Source organism: Callospermophilus lateralis, unplaced genomic scaffold (assembly GCF_048772815.1).
Source record: "Callospermophilus lateralis isolate mCalLat2 unplaced genomic scaffold, mCalLat2.hap1 Scaffold_84, whole genome shotgun sequence".
NCBI lineage: Eukaryota > Metazoa > Chordata > Mammalia > Rodentia > Sciuridae > Callospermophilus > Callospermophilus lateralis.
Genome location: NW_027516477.1, coordinates 1,955,232 through 1,965,051, shown reverse-complemented (window position 1 = coordinate 1,965,051; position 9,820 = coordinate 1,955,232). Strand labels below are relative to the sequence as shown.

At 39.7% G+C, this 9,820-nt stretch overlaps 1 pseudogene; it reads left to right on the top strand.

Moving 5' to 3' along the window:
- The first annotated feature begins 206 nt into the window (after positions 1-206).
- On the top strand, positions 207-2,409 carry LOC143641074 (melanoma inhibitory activity protein 2 pseudogene; annotated as a pseudogene).
- The last annotated feature ends 7,411 nt before the right edge of the window (positions 2,410-9,820 follow it).

Below are 9,820 nucleotides of genomic sequence, written 5' to 3'. Positions count from 1 at the left end.
CAGACAGTGTAAGTGTGCTAGGCCCCTGAGATCCCATGACCAGGGATGCGCATGCCCATGCCCACAGCCCCACTGGTACAAAATGGTCTTCTCCATTGCCTGGTGCAGGTTTTCTCCTGACCAAAGGCCTGAGTGTTCACAGCCTATTTTGGCATGGCTGGGGATTATATGGTTGTGGAGGGAATAGCCAAAGTAGCCTTAGCACGATGGAGAGGCAACAGCTGTCTCTCAGCCATACTTGGGGGGTGGTCCTGGAAGATGTAAGTAGGGTTGTGGTCTACCTTGACTGAATACATGGAAACACACCCTAGTCCTTATGGCTGTCCATGGGAGTTGGTGATATGTACAGCTATTGGATTTATTGTTGTTCTTTTGCTTTTGTGGAGAAGTTATCAGTCTATGAGAAGCAGGCATTACATGAGAAGATAAAAAAAAAAAAAACTTGCTCTAAAACTTTTTGGACAAATTCAAGAAAAAATGTCAATTACTTGAAAATGTTAGCCTTGTTCAAAAAGAATATGAAGGCTTAGAGTCACCTTTAAAGGATGTCATTTTGGTGAAGGAGTCAGTAAAAACAGAAAACTTGGAGGCAATATATGAAATCCTGGAGAGGTCCATATCTAAACTTGAGGATGAAATACTCTTTCTAGAAAATGAACTAAAAGAAGACAAAAATTAAATATTCTCAACAGGATAAATTGATGGTGGATATATCAAAAAGGATTAAGTCCCTAGAAGATGAATCAAAATTCTTTAAATCACAAATACCTGAAGCTAAAACAACCTTGAGAATATTTCAAATGAATAAAGAAAGAATTACATTAGCAATAAAAGAGGCTTTGAATGACTTCAGGAAAGTCATAAACAGCTTTTACAAGAAGTTGAAGTATGGAAAGAAAAAGTGAATGGCCTTACTAAACAGAAAATTATATTTGAACACTCTAAAGTACTTGCAGAACAAATTCTAGGAGACAAATAAAATCACATTAATTCTCTGAACACTTACTGCAGATAAAAGATTGGGCTCCCATGCTTGAAAAAATCCTAATTGATGATGGTTACTTGGAATTGAAGATTTAATCAGAAATTAGTGCTCACTTAAAAGATCAGCCAAAAGGGTCTTGGAAGACACTGGTTAATGATGTGAAGGTCAAGGCCTCTTTTAAAACCTTAAAAGAGAAAGAAATAAAATTTTTAATTTATTACCTGAAGTAATTGAAACAAAGGAAGACCTGATAGAACATATTAAAAATCTTAAGACAGAACAAGCATCTTGACAAACAGAAAATACACAGTTTGAAAGTGAGAATCAGAATCTGCAGCAGGAACTTAAAGTCATGATGGAATTATATCAAGAAAATGTAATGAAACTCCAAAGAAAATAGGAGAGAAAAATTACCAGATAGAGCAATAAGAGAAACTTTTCAAAGAGGAAGAAAAGATCAGCCATACAACTAAACTGTTGGAGACCAATAGAAAGCGATCAAAAGATCTTGAAGAAGAATTGGAGAGAACCATTTGTTTTTATCAGGGGCACATTATTTACTATGAGAAAAAAGCTCATGGTAATGAGTTGGCAGCTAGGAGTGCTGAAAGATACCTCAATAATTTAAGGAAAAAAATGCTCACAATTTACAAAAATTAACTGAAATAGAGTTATAATTTAAGCTTGTAGAAAAGATCCTTCTATGTTTGATGCTTCAAATACAGCCTTTGGCAAAAAGAATTCTCCAAATGGTCCCTCACCATTGGGTCAACCTTCATATGAAATAAGACCTTCTTATTTGGAAAAAAAAGGGTACACTCATACCCTCAACTTTGGTGTCAGTAGGAGGAGAAAGAGGCTCAAGGGGCCCAGAGAATCCTCTGAACCATCCAACTAGCAATGAAAGAAGAAAATCAAATTGTGATAAGTCAACTTGTCCTCAGAGAGCACCTTCTGACATACGGTCCCTGGAACATCCATGGGAACAGGCCCATAGGATAATGATCCCTTCACCAGGCCAACCATATTCTGATCCACATCTTCCTCTACAAAGGCAAGATGGATGTTATTCTAAATATGGTAGACCGTCTGGATCAGCGGAACTCAGAAGTTCCACTATGCTGTCTTTGGATAAAATGAATGGGCCTACATATTCAGAAATTGAATCTAGTAGAAATGATACCAAAGTTTATCTAGGTGATTCCAATGTACCTGATTCATCTCTCCCTGCTGAAAACCAAGCAACTAGCTCTGGCTTTTCTTTCTCATCTTACCCTCCAATCAGAGGTCCATTGTTTTCTGTGGATCCAAGGAGTCGGTTCATGAGAAGAGGACCTTTTCTTCTTCCACCTCCTCCAGGAAACACTCATGGAGCATCACAAAAATACAAACAGTACATACTTATATGTACTTTACCTAAATAATTGGGCTATTATTATAAAAATCCAAATTCCCATGACTAAGAAGAATCCTCTTCTTGATATTTGAGCTGTCATAATTAAAGAAATAGTCTTTTTTATATGACTTATGTGGAGAAATATAGTAAAAGGAAATGAAACTAATAGGTACATGATAAAGTGTTTTATTTATAAACTTTTTTTAGTCATTGATAGATCTTTACTTTATTCACTTATTTATATGTAGTACAGAGAATCAAACCCAGTCAAACCCAATCAAATCACACATGCTAGGCAGGAGTTCTGCCACTGAGCCACAACCCCAGCTCATGATTATATTTTAATAACCACTAACAATAATCTAAAAGAAAATGAGAATATCTCCAATATTAAACAAATACAAGCCAAAAATATATAACCAATAACAATTAGATCTGAATTATTTTCTAATGTTGTATTCATTACAGGGATTCTTTGATTCTATAGTGGTTTTACCAAAGGCCTGAAATATTTCCTTGCACTTGGCGAGCATCTACTCTTCTCCACTAGAGGAAATGGGTATGGTAGAATTTTGTTGAAATGAATTAAATTTATACACTCAGTGATATCAATATTCCTCAAATATTCTATGGATTAGAGAGTATTCATATTGAGTAAAAGGATTGTATGTTAAAAAAAATGAGGGCTGGGTTTGTAACTCAGTGATAGAGCACTCATTAGAACATGTGAGGTCTTGGGTTCAAGCCTCAGCACCATATATAAAAAAAAGGTATCATGTCTGTCTACAACTAAAAAAAACTATTTTAAAAAATGGTTAACATAGAAAATTTCATGATATGTATATTTTAACCACAATCAAACATTTAAAATGGAAAATAAACAACTCAGGTGTACCACTGAGGGAGCTGTGGGTCTAAAGGAAAACGTACAGGTGGGTTCTCAGTAAGGATGGCAGGTGGCCTAATTTCAATAGGTGTTTTAGATGGTTCCACAACCCAGGATATCCAGCCTGGTGAGGTGTCCATTTGAGGATTCATTTGGGAGGGCTTGGTTGGTGATGGCATGCAGTTCATAAATCCTTGCCTGAAATTTTGGTTGAATGAGTCATTATGGCATTAGCTATCTTAATATTAGGTCAGAGGACAACATGCAACTTTTTTTAACATACAACTTTATGAAGGTCAAAAATATAAAAAACGTGGCCTCCTATTGTTAGAGTTTTAAATTGACAGATTCTGGAAATAAGAAATGACAATTCCTTTGGAACATGTAAACCTCTATTCAAAATATGAATATATTTTATGTAACCATAAGAAAATTCTATGATATAAATTACATGATGCACTTTTTCCTGAGTCCCCTTTTTTTCATTATCCCATGCCTCTAAGGATAGCATCTTCTGAGGCTGCAGGGCATACTCCCCGAGAGTAGTGTGCTCTGCCCTGAGCAACCTTGAAAGTGGCTCTCTGGTGAGGTCCAGAGGAAGGCAGGAATGGAAAAGTCTGGGCAGGGTAATGGCATAGCATGACAAGGAATATTCCAGAAGATGCTGCCTTCTGTCTGGAGGACCTAGTAGAGAAACAGGTGTTGAAAGGGATTGTGGCATCAAGGAACTTGGGAGAGGACCATGCAAAGCATGCTGTGAAATCTGTCTTCTCCCAGGAACTTTTCAGTAAGCATGTTTCTAACTGTGCCTGGAGAGGTGTGTGGCTGTCTGCATGGGAGACACAGTGCCAAGTGACCCTTCCTTCATAAAGGATAAAATCAGTGGCTTAAGCAACTTAGTGAGACCCTGTCTTTTTGTGACTGGCTTCTTTGAGTTGACATAATATTTTCAAGATTCATTCATGTCATAGAATGTCATCAGTACTCCATTCCTTTCTATTGCAGAACAACATTCCATTAGATGGATATGCCTTATTTATTAAACTATTTTGTTTGTTGACTTAGTCACTTCTACTTTTTGGCTATTTGAATAATGCTGTGTGAACACTCATATAGCTTTGTTTCTTTTGGATGTACACCCAGGAGTGGTATTGCTGGGTCATTTAGTAAGTCTGTGTTTACCATGGAAGGAGTTTCCAGACTGTGCTAGAAAGCAGGCACATCTTTTACATTTCTTCACCAGGTCACAGTGTATCCTTGTCCCTGAGAACATATGCTATTGTCCATGTCATTGATTGCAGCCATCCTTCTACACAAAAAGTGTTCTCTTGTTATGACTTTGATTTGCAATTCCTTAATGATAAATGATAAATGATGACTACTTATCAAACATAATGATCTTTAGAGAAGTACATATTCAAGTCTTTGGATACTTTTTTATTGGATTTTCTTTGTTGTTTAGTTGTAACAGTTCTTTCTATATTTGGGGTAACAATCATTTCTGAGTTATAATCTATGATTTGCAAATATTTTCTTCCATTTTGTGAGTTGTCAATTCATTTTCTTAGTGAATTCTTTGATGCTCAAAAGCTATAATTTTCAATAAAGTTTAATTTACTTATTACTTCTTTTTTTTTCTTTTTTTTTATTATTGGTTGTTACTTATTACTTCTTTTGTTGCATAGCTAGTACCTTAAATTAGTAACCACTTCTAAATGTAAGGCCAAAATAACGTATTCCTATTTTTTTAGGAGTCTGTAATTTTAATTTTGTATTGAGTTCTGTGATATATTTTGAGGGTGTTTGTGTGTGTGTGTGTGTGTGTGTGTGTGTGAAGTGATGTAGGGAGTCTGACTCCATTTTTTTCTGTTCTCACATGCCCATTCATTCTTGGTGATGCCTCAGCACATCATAATATTGACCAAACACATAAGGGTTTTCTGCAAAATTCATACATGATTTGCTCTTCAGGATAAGGAGCCATGAAAGCCCCTCAGTGACAGGTTTGCTCTCTCCATCCTTCCCGGCTCACTGTGCAGTGCCCCCCTGAAGCTATAGGTACAGCCTGTGCTTCCAGAGGCTGGGCTGTCTCTGGGCCTCATTCCCTGAGGACTCCATTTTCAGTGAGCCCTCATGCCTATTCCTCTGTGTCCACGTGAATAAATGGTGCTGGGAAAACTGGATGTACATATGTAGAAGAATGAAACTAGACCCCTGTCTCTCACCCTGCACAAAAGTCAAGTCTAAATGAACCAAAAACTTGGGAATTAGAATAGGAACCTTGCAACTTCTAGAAGAAAACAGAGGGTTAACACTCCATCATGAAGATGCAGGCACCAACTTCCTCTATTTACATTGGTCACATTGGTACCACTCCTTTGGGAGGTGAGAGGCACAATCCATTTTCACCCAATGGAGGAGGAAGTCCAGCTTTCTCAATGCAAGTTCATTACTGATAGATTTGGGTGGAGTTCAAACTGCCCACTGCACTTCCACTAGAAACACCCTCAACTGAGGGGCAGAGGTGCCTCATTATAGCTTCACAAGTCCCCAGTGGTGCTGTGCTGTGGGATGGTGTTGTCATTTCTGAGAATGGATATATTGCTCCCGCCCCACTAGCTATGTCTGGCAGCAACTCACTGGGAAGGAAAAAGAGCCTTGTTACCTCCAGACAGGGGGAAAGTCCAGACATCCAGATGGTCTCCATTGACACTGGGATTTCATTTTTTGGCTGGCTAAATCCCGGTTCATTTGCTTTATCACTTATACTAAATTTGGGTTTGTTTGTTTGTTTACCTCCCTTTCAATCCTTATCAGCTAAAACCAGATTTCTCAGTGACATCATTCGCCCTGGGGTCAGAAACATCTGGTTTTTGTGTCTCCACCCTGATCTTCTCACCTTTCCCTCTTGTCAGGTGAGAACAGCCTGCCAAGAGCTTCACTCTTTTTATCAGGGTAAGGGAAAGAAATTCTTTGAGGCCATACTGGAGGGATCTGTGGGTGTGCCTGGTGAAACTGCAGGTTTTTTAAAATGGAGTTGCTTAGGCTCACGCCTAAGGCCATCCTGTCATACACACACACACACACACACACACACACACACACACACACACACACACACGCAAAAAAAAAAAACGGGGGATTTGTTACTAATCTACTTATGATAAAAACAAGTAGAACAGAGCAGAAAAGCAGAGCAGAAAAAGAGGACAGCAGCCAGTTCTGGGACCCTTTTTCAAATTCCATTGTGGACTGAAGAGCAGGGCAGGGCTACATTCCCAGTCCTTGCCCCTTGGCCGAAGATCTATGTGCACATGCAGCCCATCTCCCACAGATGCAGGCAGTGAGGAGGGTGCGGGCAGGTGGAAAGGGTTCAGCCTGAGCAGCTGAGTCTACTTAGGAGCTCAGGTGGAAGAGATGCCTCCTGGCCCCTGGAGAAGCCACCTTCACTGCCACTTCATGACCCCTGCCTTAGTAGGAGGCACAATAAAAACAAATAATTCCTTCTATCTGATGGCACCTCAGTGGGCTGGCCACTACACACACCTGGAACACCCTGGGGCCACAGGGTGTTCCTCATGCTCCCCTGTGTGCTTTGCTTTGTAATGCAAAAATACTTAACCAGAGAGCTGTCCTCTGAACAGGTTTTAAGGGCAAAAGACCACATTCTTAACTACATGCACTTAGGGTGCAGATCTCTAGGTCTCACTCACCTGGCATACATGTGCCCATATAGCTTTGACCAACACCTATTTTTTACCCTCACCCCTGTTGACCACATTTTATTCTCAACCTCTGTAAGATTACATTTTTAGATTGCCCATGTAAGTGAGGTTGTGCCAGATTTCTCTGTGCCTGGCTTATGTAATTCAGCACAGTGTCCTCTAGGATCACTCAAGTTACTGAAAGTCCTGGCATCTCCTTCCTTTTTGGGTTGAATAATATTTCACAGGCCACCTGCCAATTTGCTTATCCATCCATCCATTCACCCACAGGAAATTAAGATGGATTCTGTCCCTTCCTATTGTGAAGAGTGTTGCAGCAAACCCATGAGTACAGACATCTTTTCCACATGCTGATTTCATTTCTTTTAAATGTACACAAAAGTGGTCTTTCTGGCCATATGGTTGTTCTATTTTTATTCTTTCAAAGAACATTCACACTGCTCTCCATGGTGTCTGCACATATTTTCACATTTGCAAATCCTCTGTACATAATGCATCATGGGTATTGAAGAGGAGGAAGGTAGTGAGTCAGCCACACAATTCCAACCAGAGGAGTTTTTAGGGGAATGGCCATGTGACCTCAGAGCCCACAGAAAATAAGCTCAGTGGCCTTGAAGAGTGGCACTGCCATGCACAAATCTAATGGAAGGTGAAGTTTACAGGAGGAGTAGGTTTTGTGCTGGGTCTGCTCGTCCACCTGAAGGTCTGTAAAAGAGTCTTTATTAAGTTTCTGTTCTCCCCAGTGCTATCAGTCTAAAGCCCTAAACGGTTTCCTAGAGACATATGAAAAACCTGCCATCAGTTGAACACAGCACCTCCTCCTCTCACCTGCTGCTTCCCAGGCTGGCAGTGACAGCCTCCCCGGGTCCATGAGTACTGCAGTGGACTTGCTGGTCACCTTGTCACTGTGTGTACTGACATTTCTGCAGATAAGTGCCTAAGAAGGACTGAGTCCAGAAGACCCAGGCCCCCTCCACTTCCATTCAGGATAAGATTAGAACTCATCTAGGCCTGGATAACTTCCTGAGGAAAGTTCTGTTCTTCTGGCTCTAAACCCAGAAGGGACGGGAGGCTGGAGCTGCTTCCATGAGGGAAGAGCCTGTCTGACCATGGGACACACACGGCAGAAGGCAAAAATGAAAGTGAAGAGAAATTGTACCCTGAAGAGTCCCTAGATGCTACTGGATCTGCAGTCCACTTTTCCCCCAAATACTTCAGCTATACAAAATATTATTTCTTATTGTTTGTCTAAACCTGTTTTAATTGAATTTTCTGTGATTTGCAAATGGAAGATAACAAAATGATACATTTCATAAACTCAGGACAATCTTTATTATAATTTTTCTGTTTTGTTTTTCTACTATGTAGACTAGCATCTCTCTCCCAGAAGAAGAAAGGGAGGAAGGAGAAGGGAGAGTGAGTATTTGATGGAGGGTTCTAGCTGAGCAGTCAACCTGAGAAGGGAAGGGCAGACATCGATGATCTTACCATTACCACAAACAATGACTGCCTGCACTCTGAGTGGGATCACTCATGAAATAAAGTGGGCTATTAGGCTTATCTCTCCCTCACATGGCACTCTAATTAAATAACCACCTTTAAAAAAACCAGAACATCTGGTGATCCTCAGATAAAATCAAATGTGTCATGCCTCTTCTTAGTCTTTAGTTATATATCAACACAAAGCAAGTAAATTTCTGTGGACTTTTTACATGCAGAAATAAATTTATCTATTTAAAGAAAGTACAGGTACTAGCCCCAGAAAGTCAAGCTCCATTGTGATGGTCAATTCAAAAATGAAGAAAAGGAGACACACCCTGGATGACAAAAATCCTGCTAAGAGAAACCTTCCCTCCCAGTACCTCATAATCCCATCTTTCTGTCCTTATAAAAACCCTTTGTGACCCTGAGATCCCCAAGAGGGCACTATGAAGATGACAGCCACACAATCCCCCAGTGTGCTGGACCTTCAGTAAACCTGATTTCTTTCCCATTAATTCACATCTTTTGACTACTGGTTTTCCAGTGATGAGGTGCCTGGATTTGGGTCTGGTAACACCTGGAGTCTGCAAGTCTTCTCTATCACTGATGATGACTCTAAATTCTTTTTTTTAAAAAAAGCTGCCTGTTACATCATGTCTACAGGCTCCTGTTTCAACAAATTATTCTATTTTCAGAGTAACCCTTTTTATACAGATAGTGGTTTGTGAAGAAACACTGATAATGTAGTGCTTATAACTGTAGCAACTCTGCAGGGTGCTAGTGGTCAAAAGTTACAGTAAGGCATGGTATTTACTTCCATAAGTTTTCAACAAGCTTACAAAATGCTCACACATTTTGTAAAGAGTGTAAAGAATCATGAGCCCACATAACTCTTGATGCACCACCTCCAGGGTGCAGAAGCAGACCATCTTTATCTTCTTGAAACAACAGATCATTATACCAACTTATCTGGAACCTCACACTTCAAAATGAACTCAAAACATTCTTATACTCTTAGGAGGAAACTATTTGCCAGCTGTTGTACAAAGGTCAGGTATCTCCATGACACAAGCTTTGTTTTCACCACGTGATCTGAATTAAGGATCTTGGTCAGTTCACATAGTGGTGATTTAACTATCTTCTAAGCTCTTATCTTTTTTATCTAGAAGGCACTGCATGTGCCTAAACTATTATTGAAGTACCCCCTGATTGAGCTCTATTGAATTTAGTGATCATTTGGAAAGGTAATCAGTGGAGAAATCCACAGAAGGGCCCTGTCTAGTTATAAATCTGTTACTCTGAAGCACAATAAAATTATTCCTAGGTATAAGGTACAGGAAAGAAGA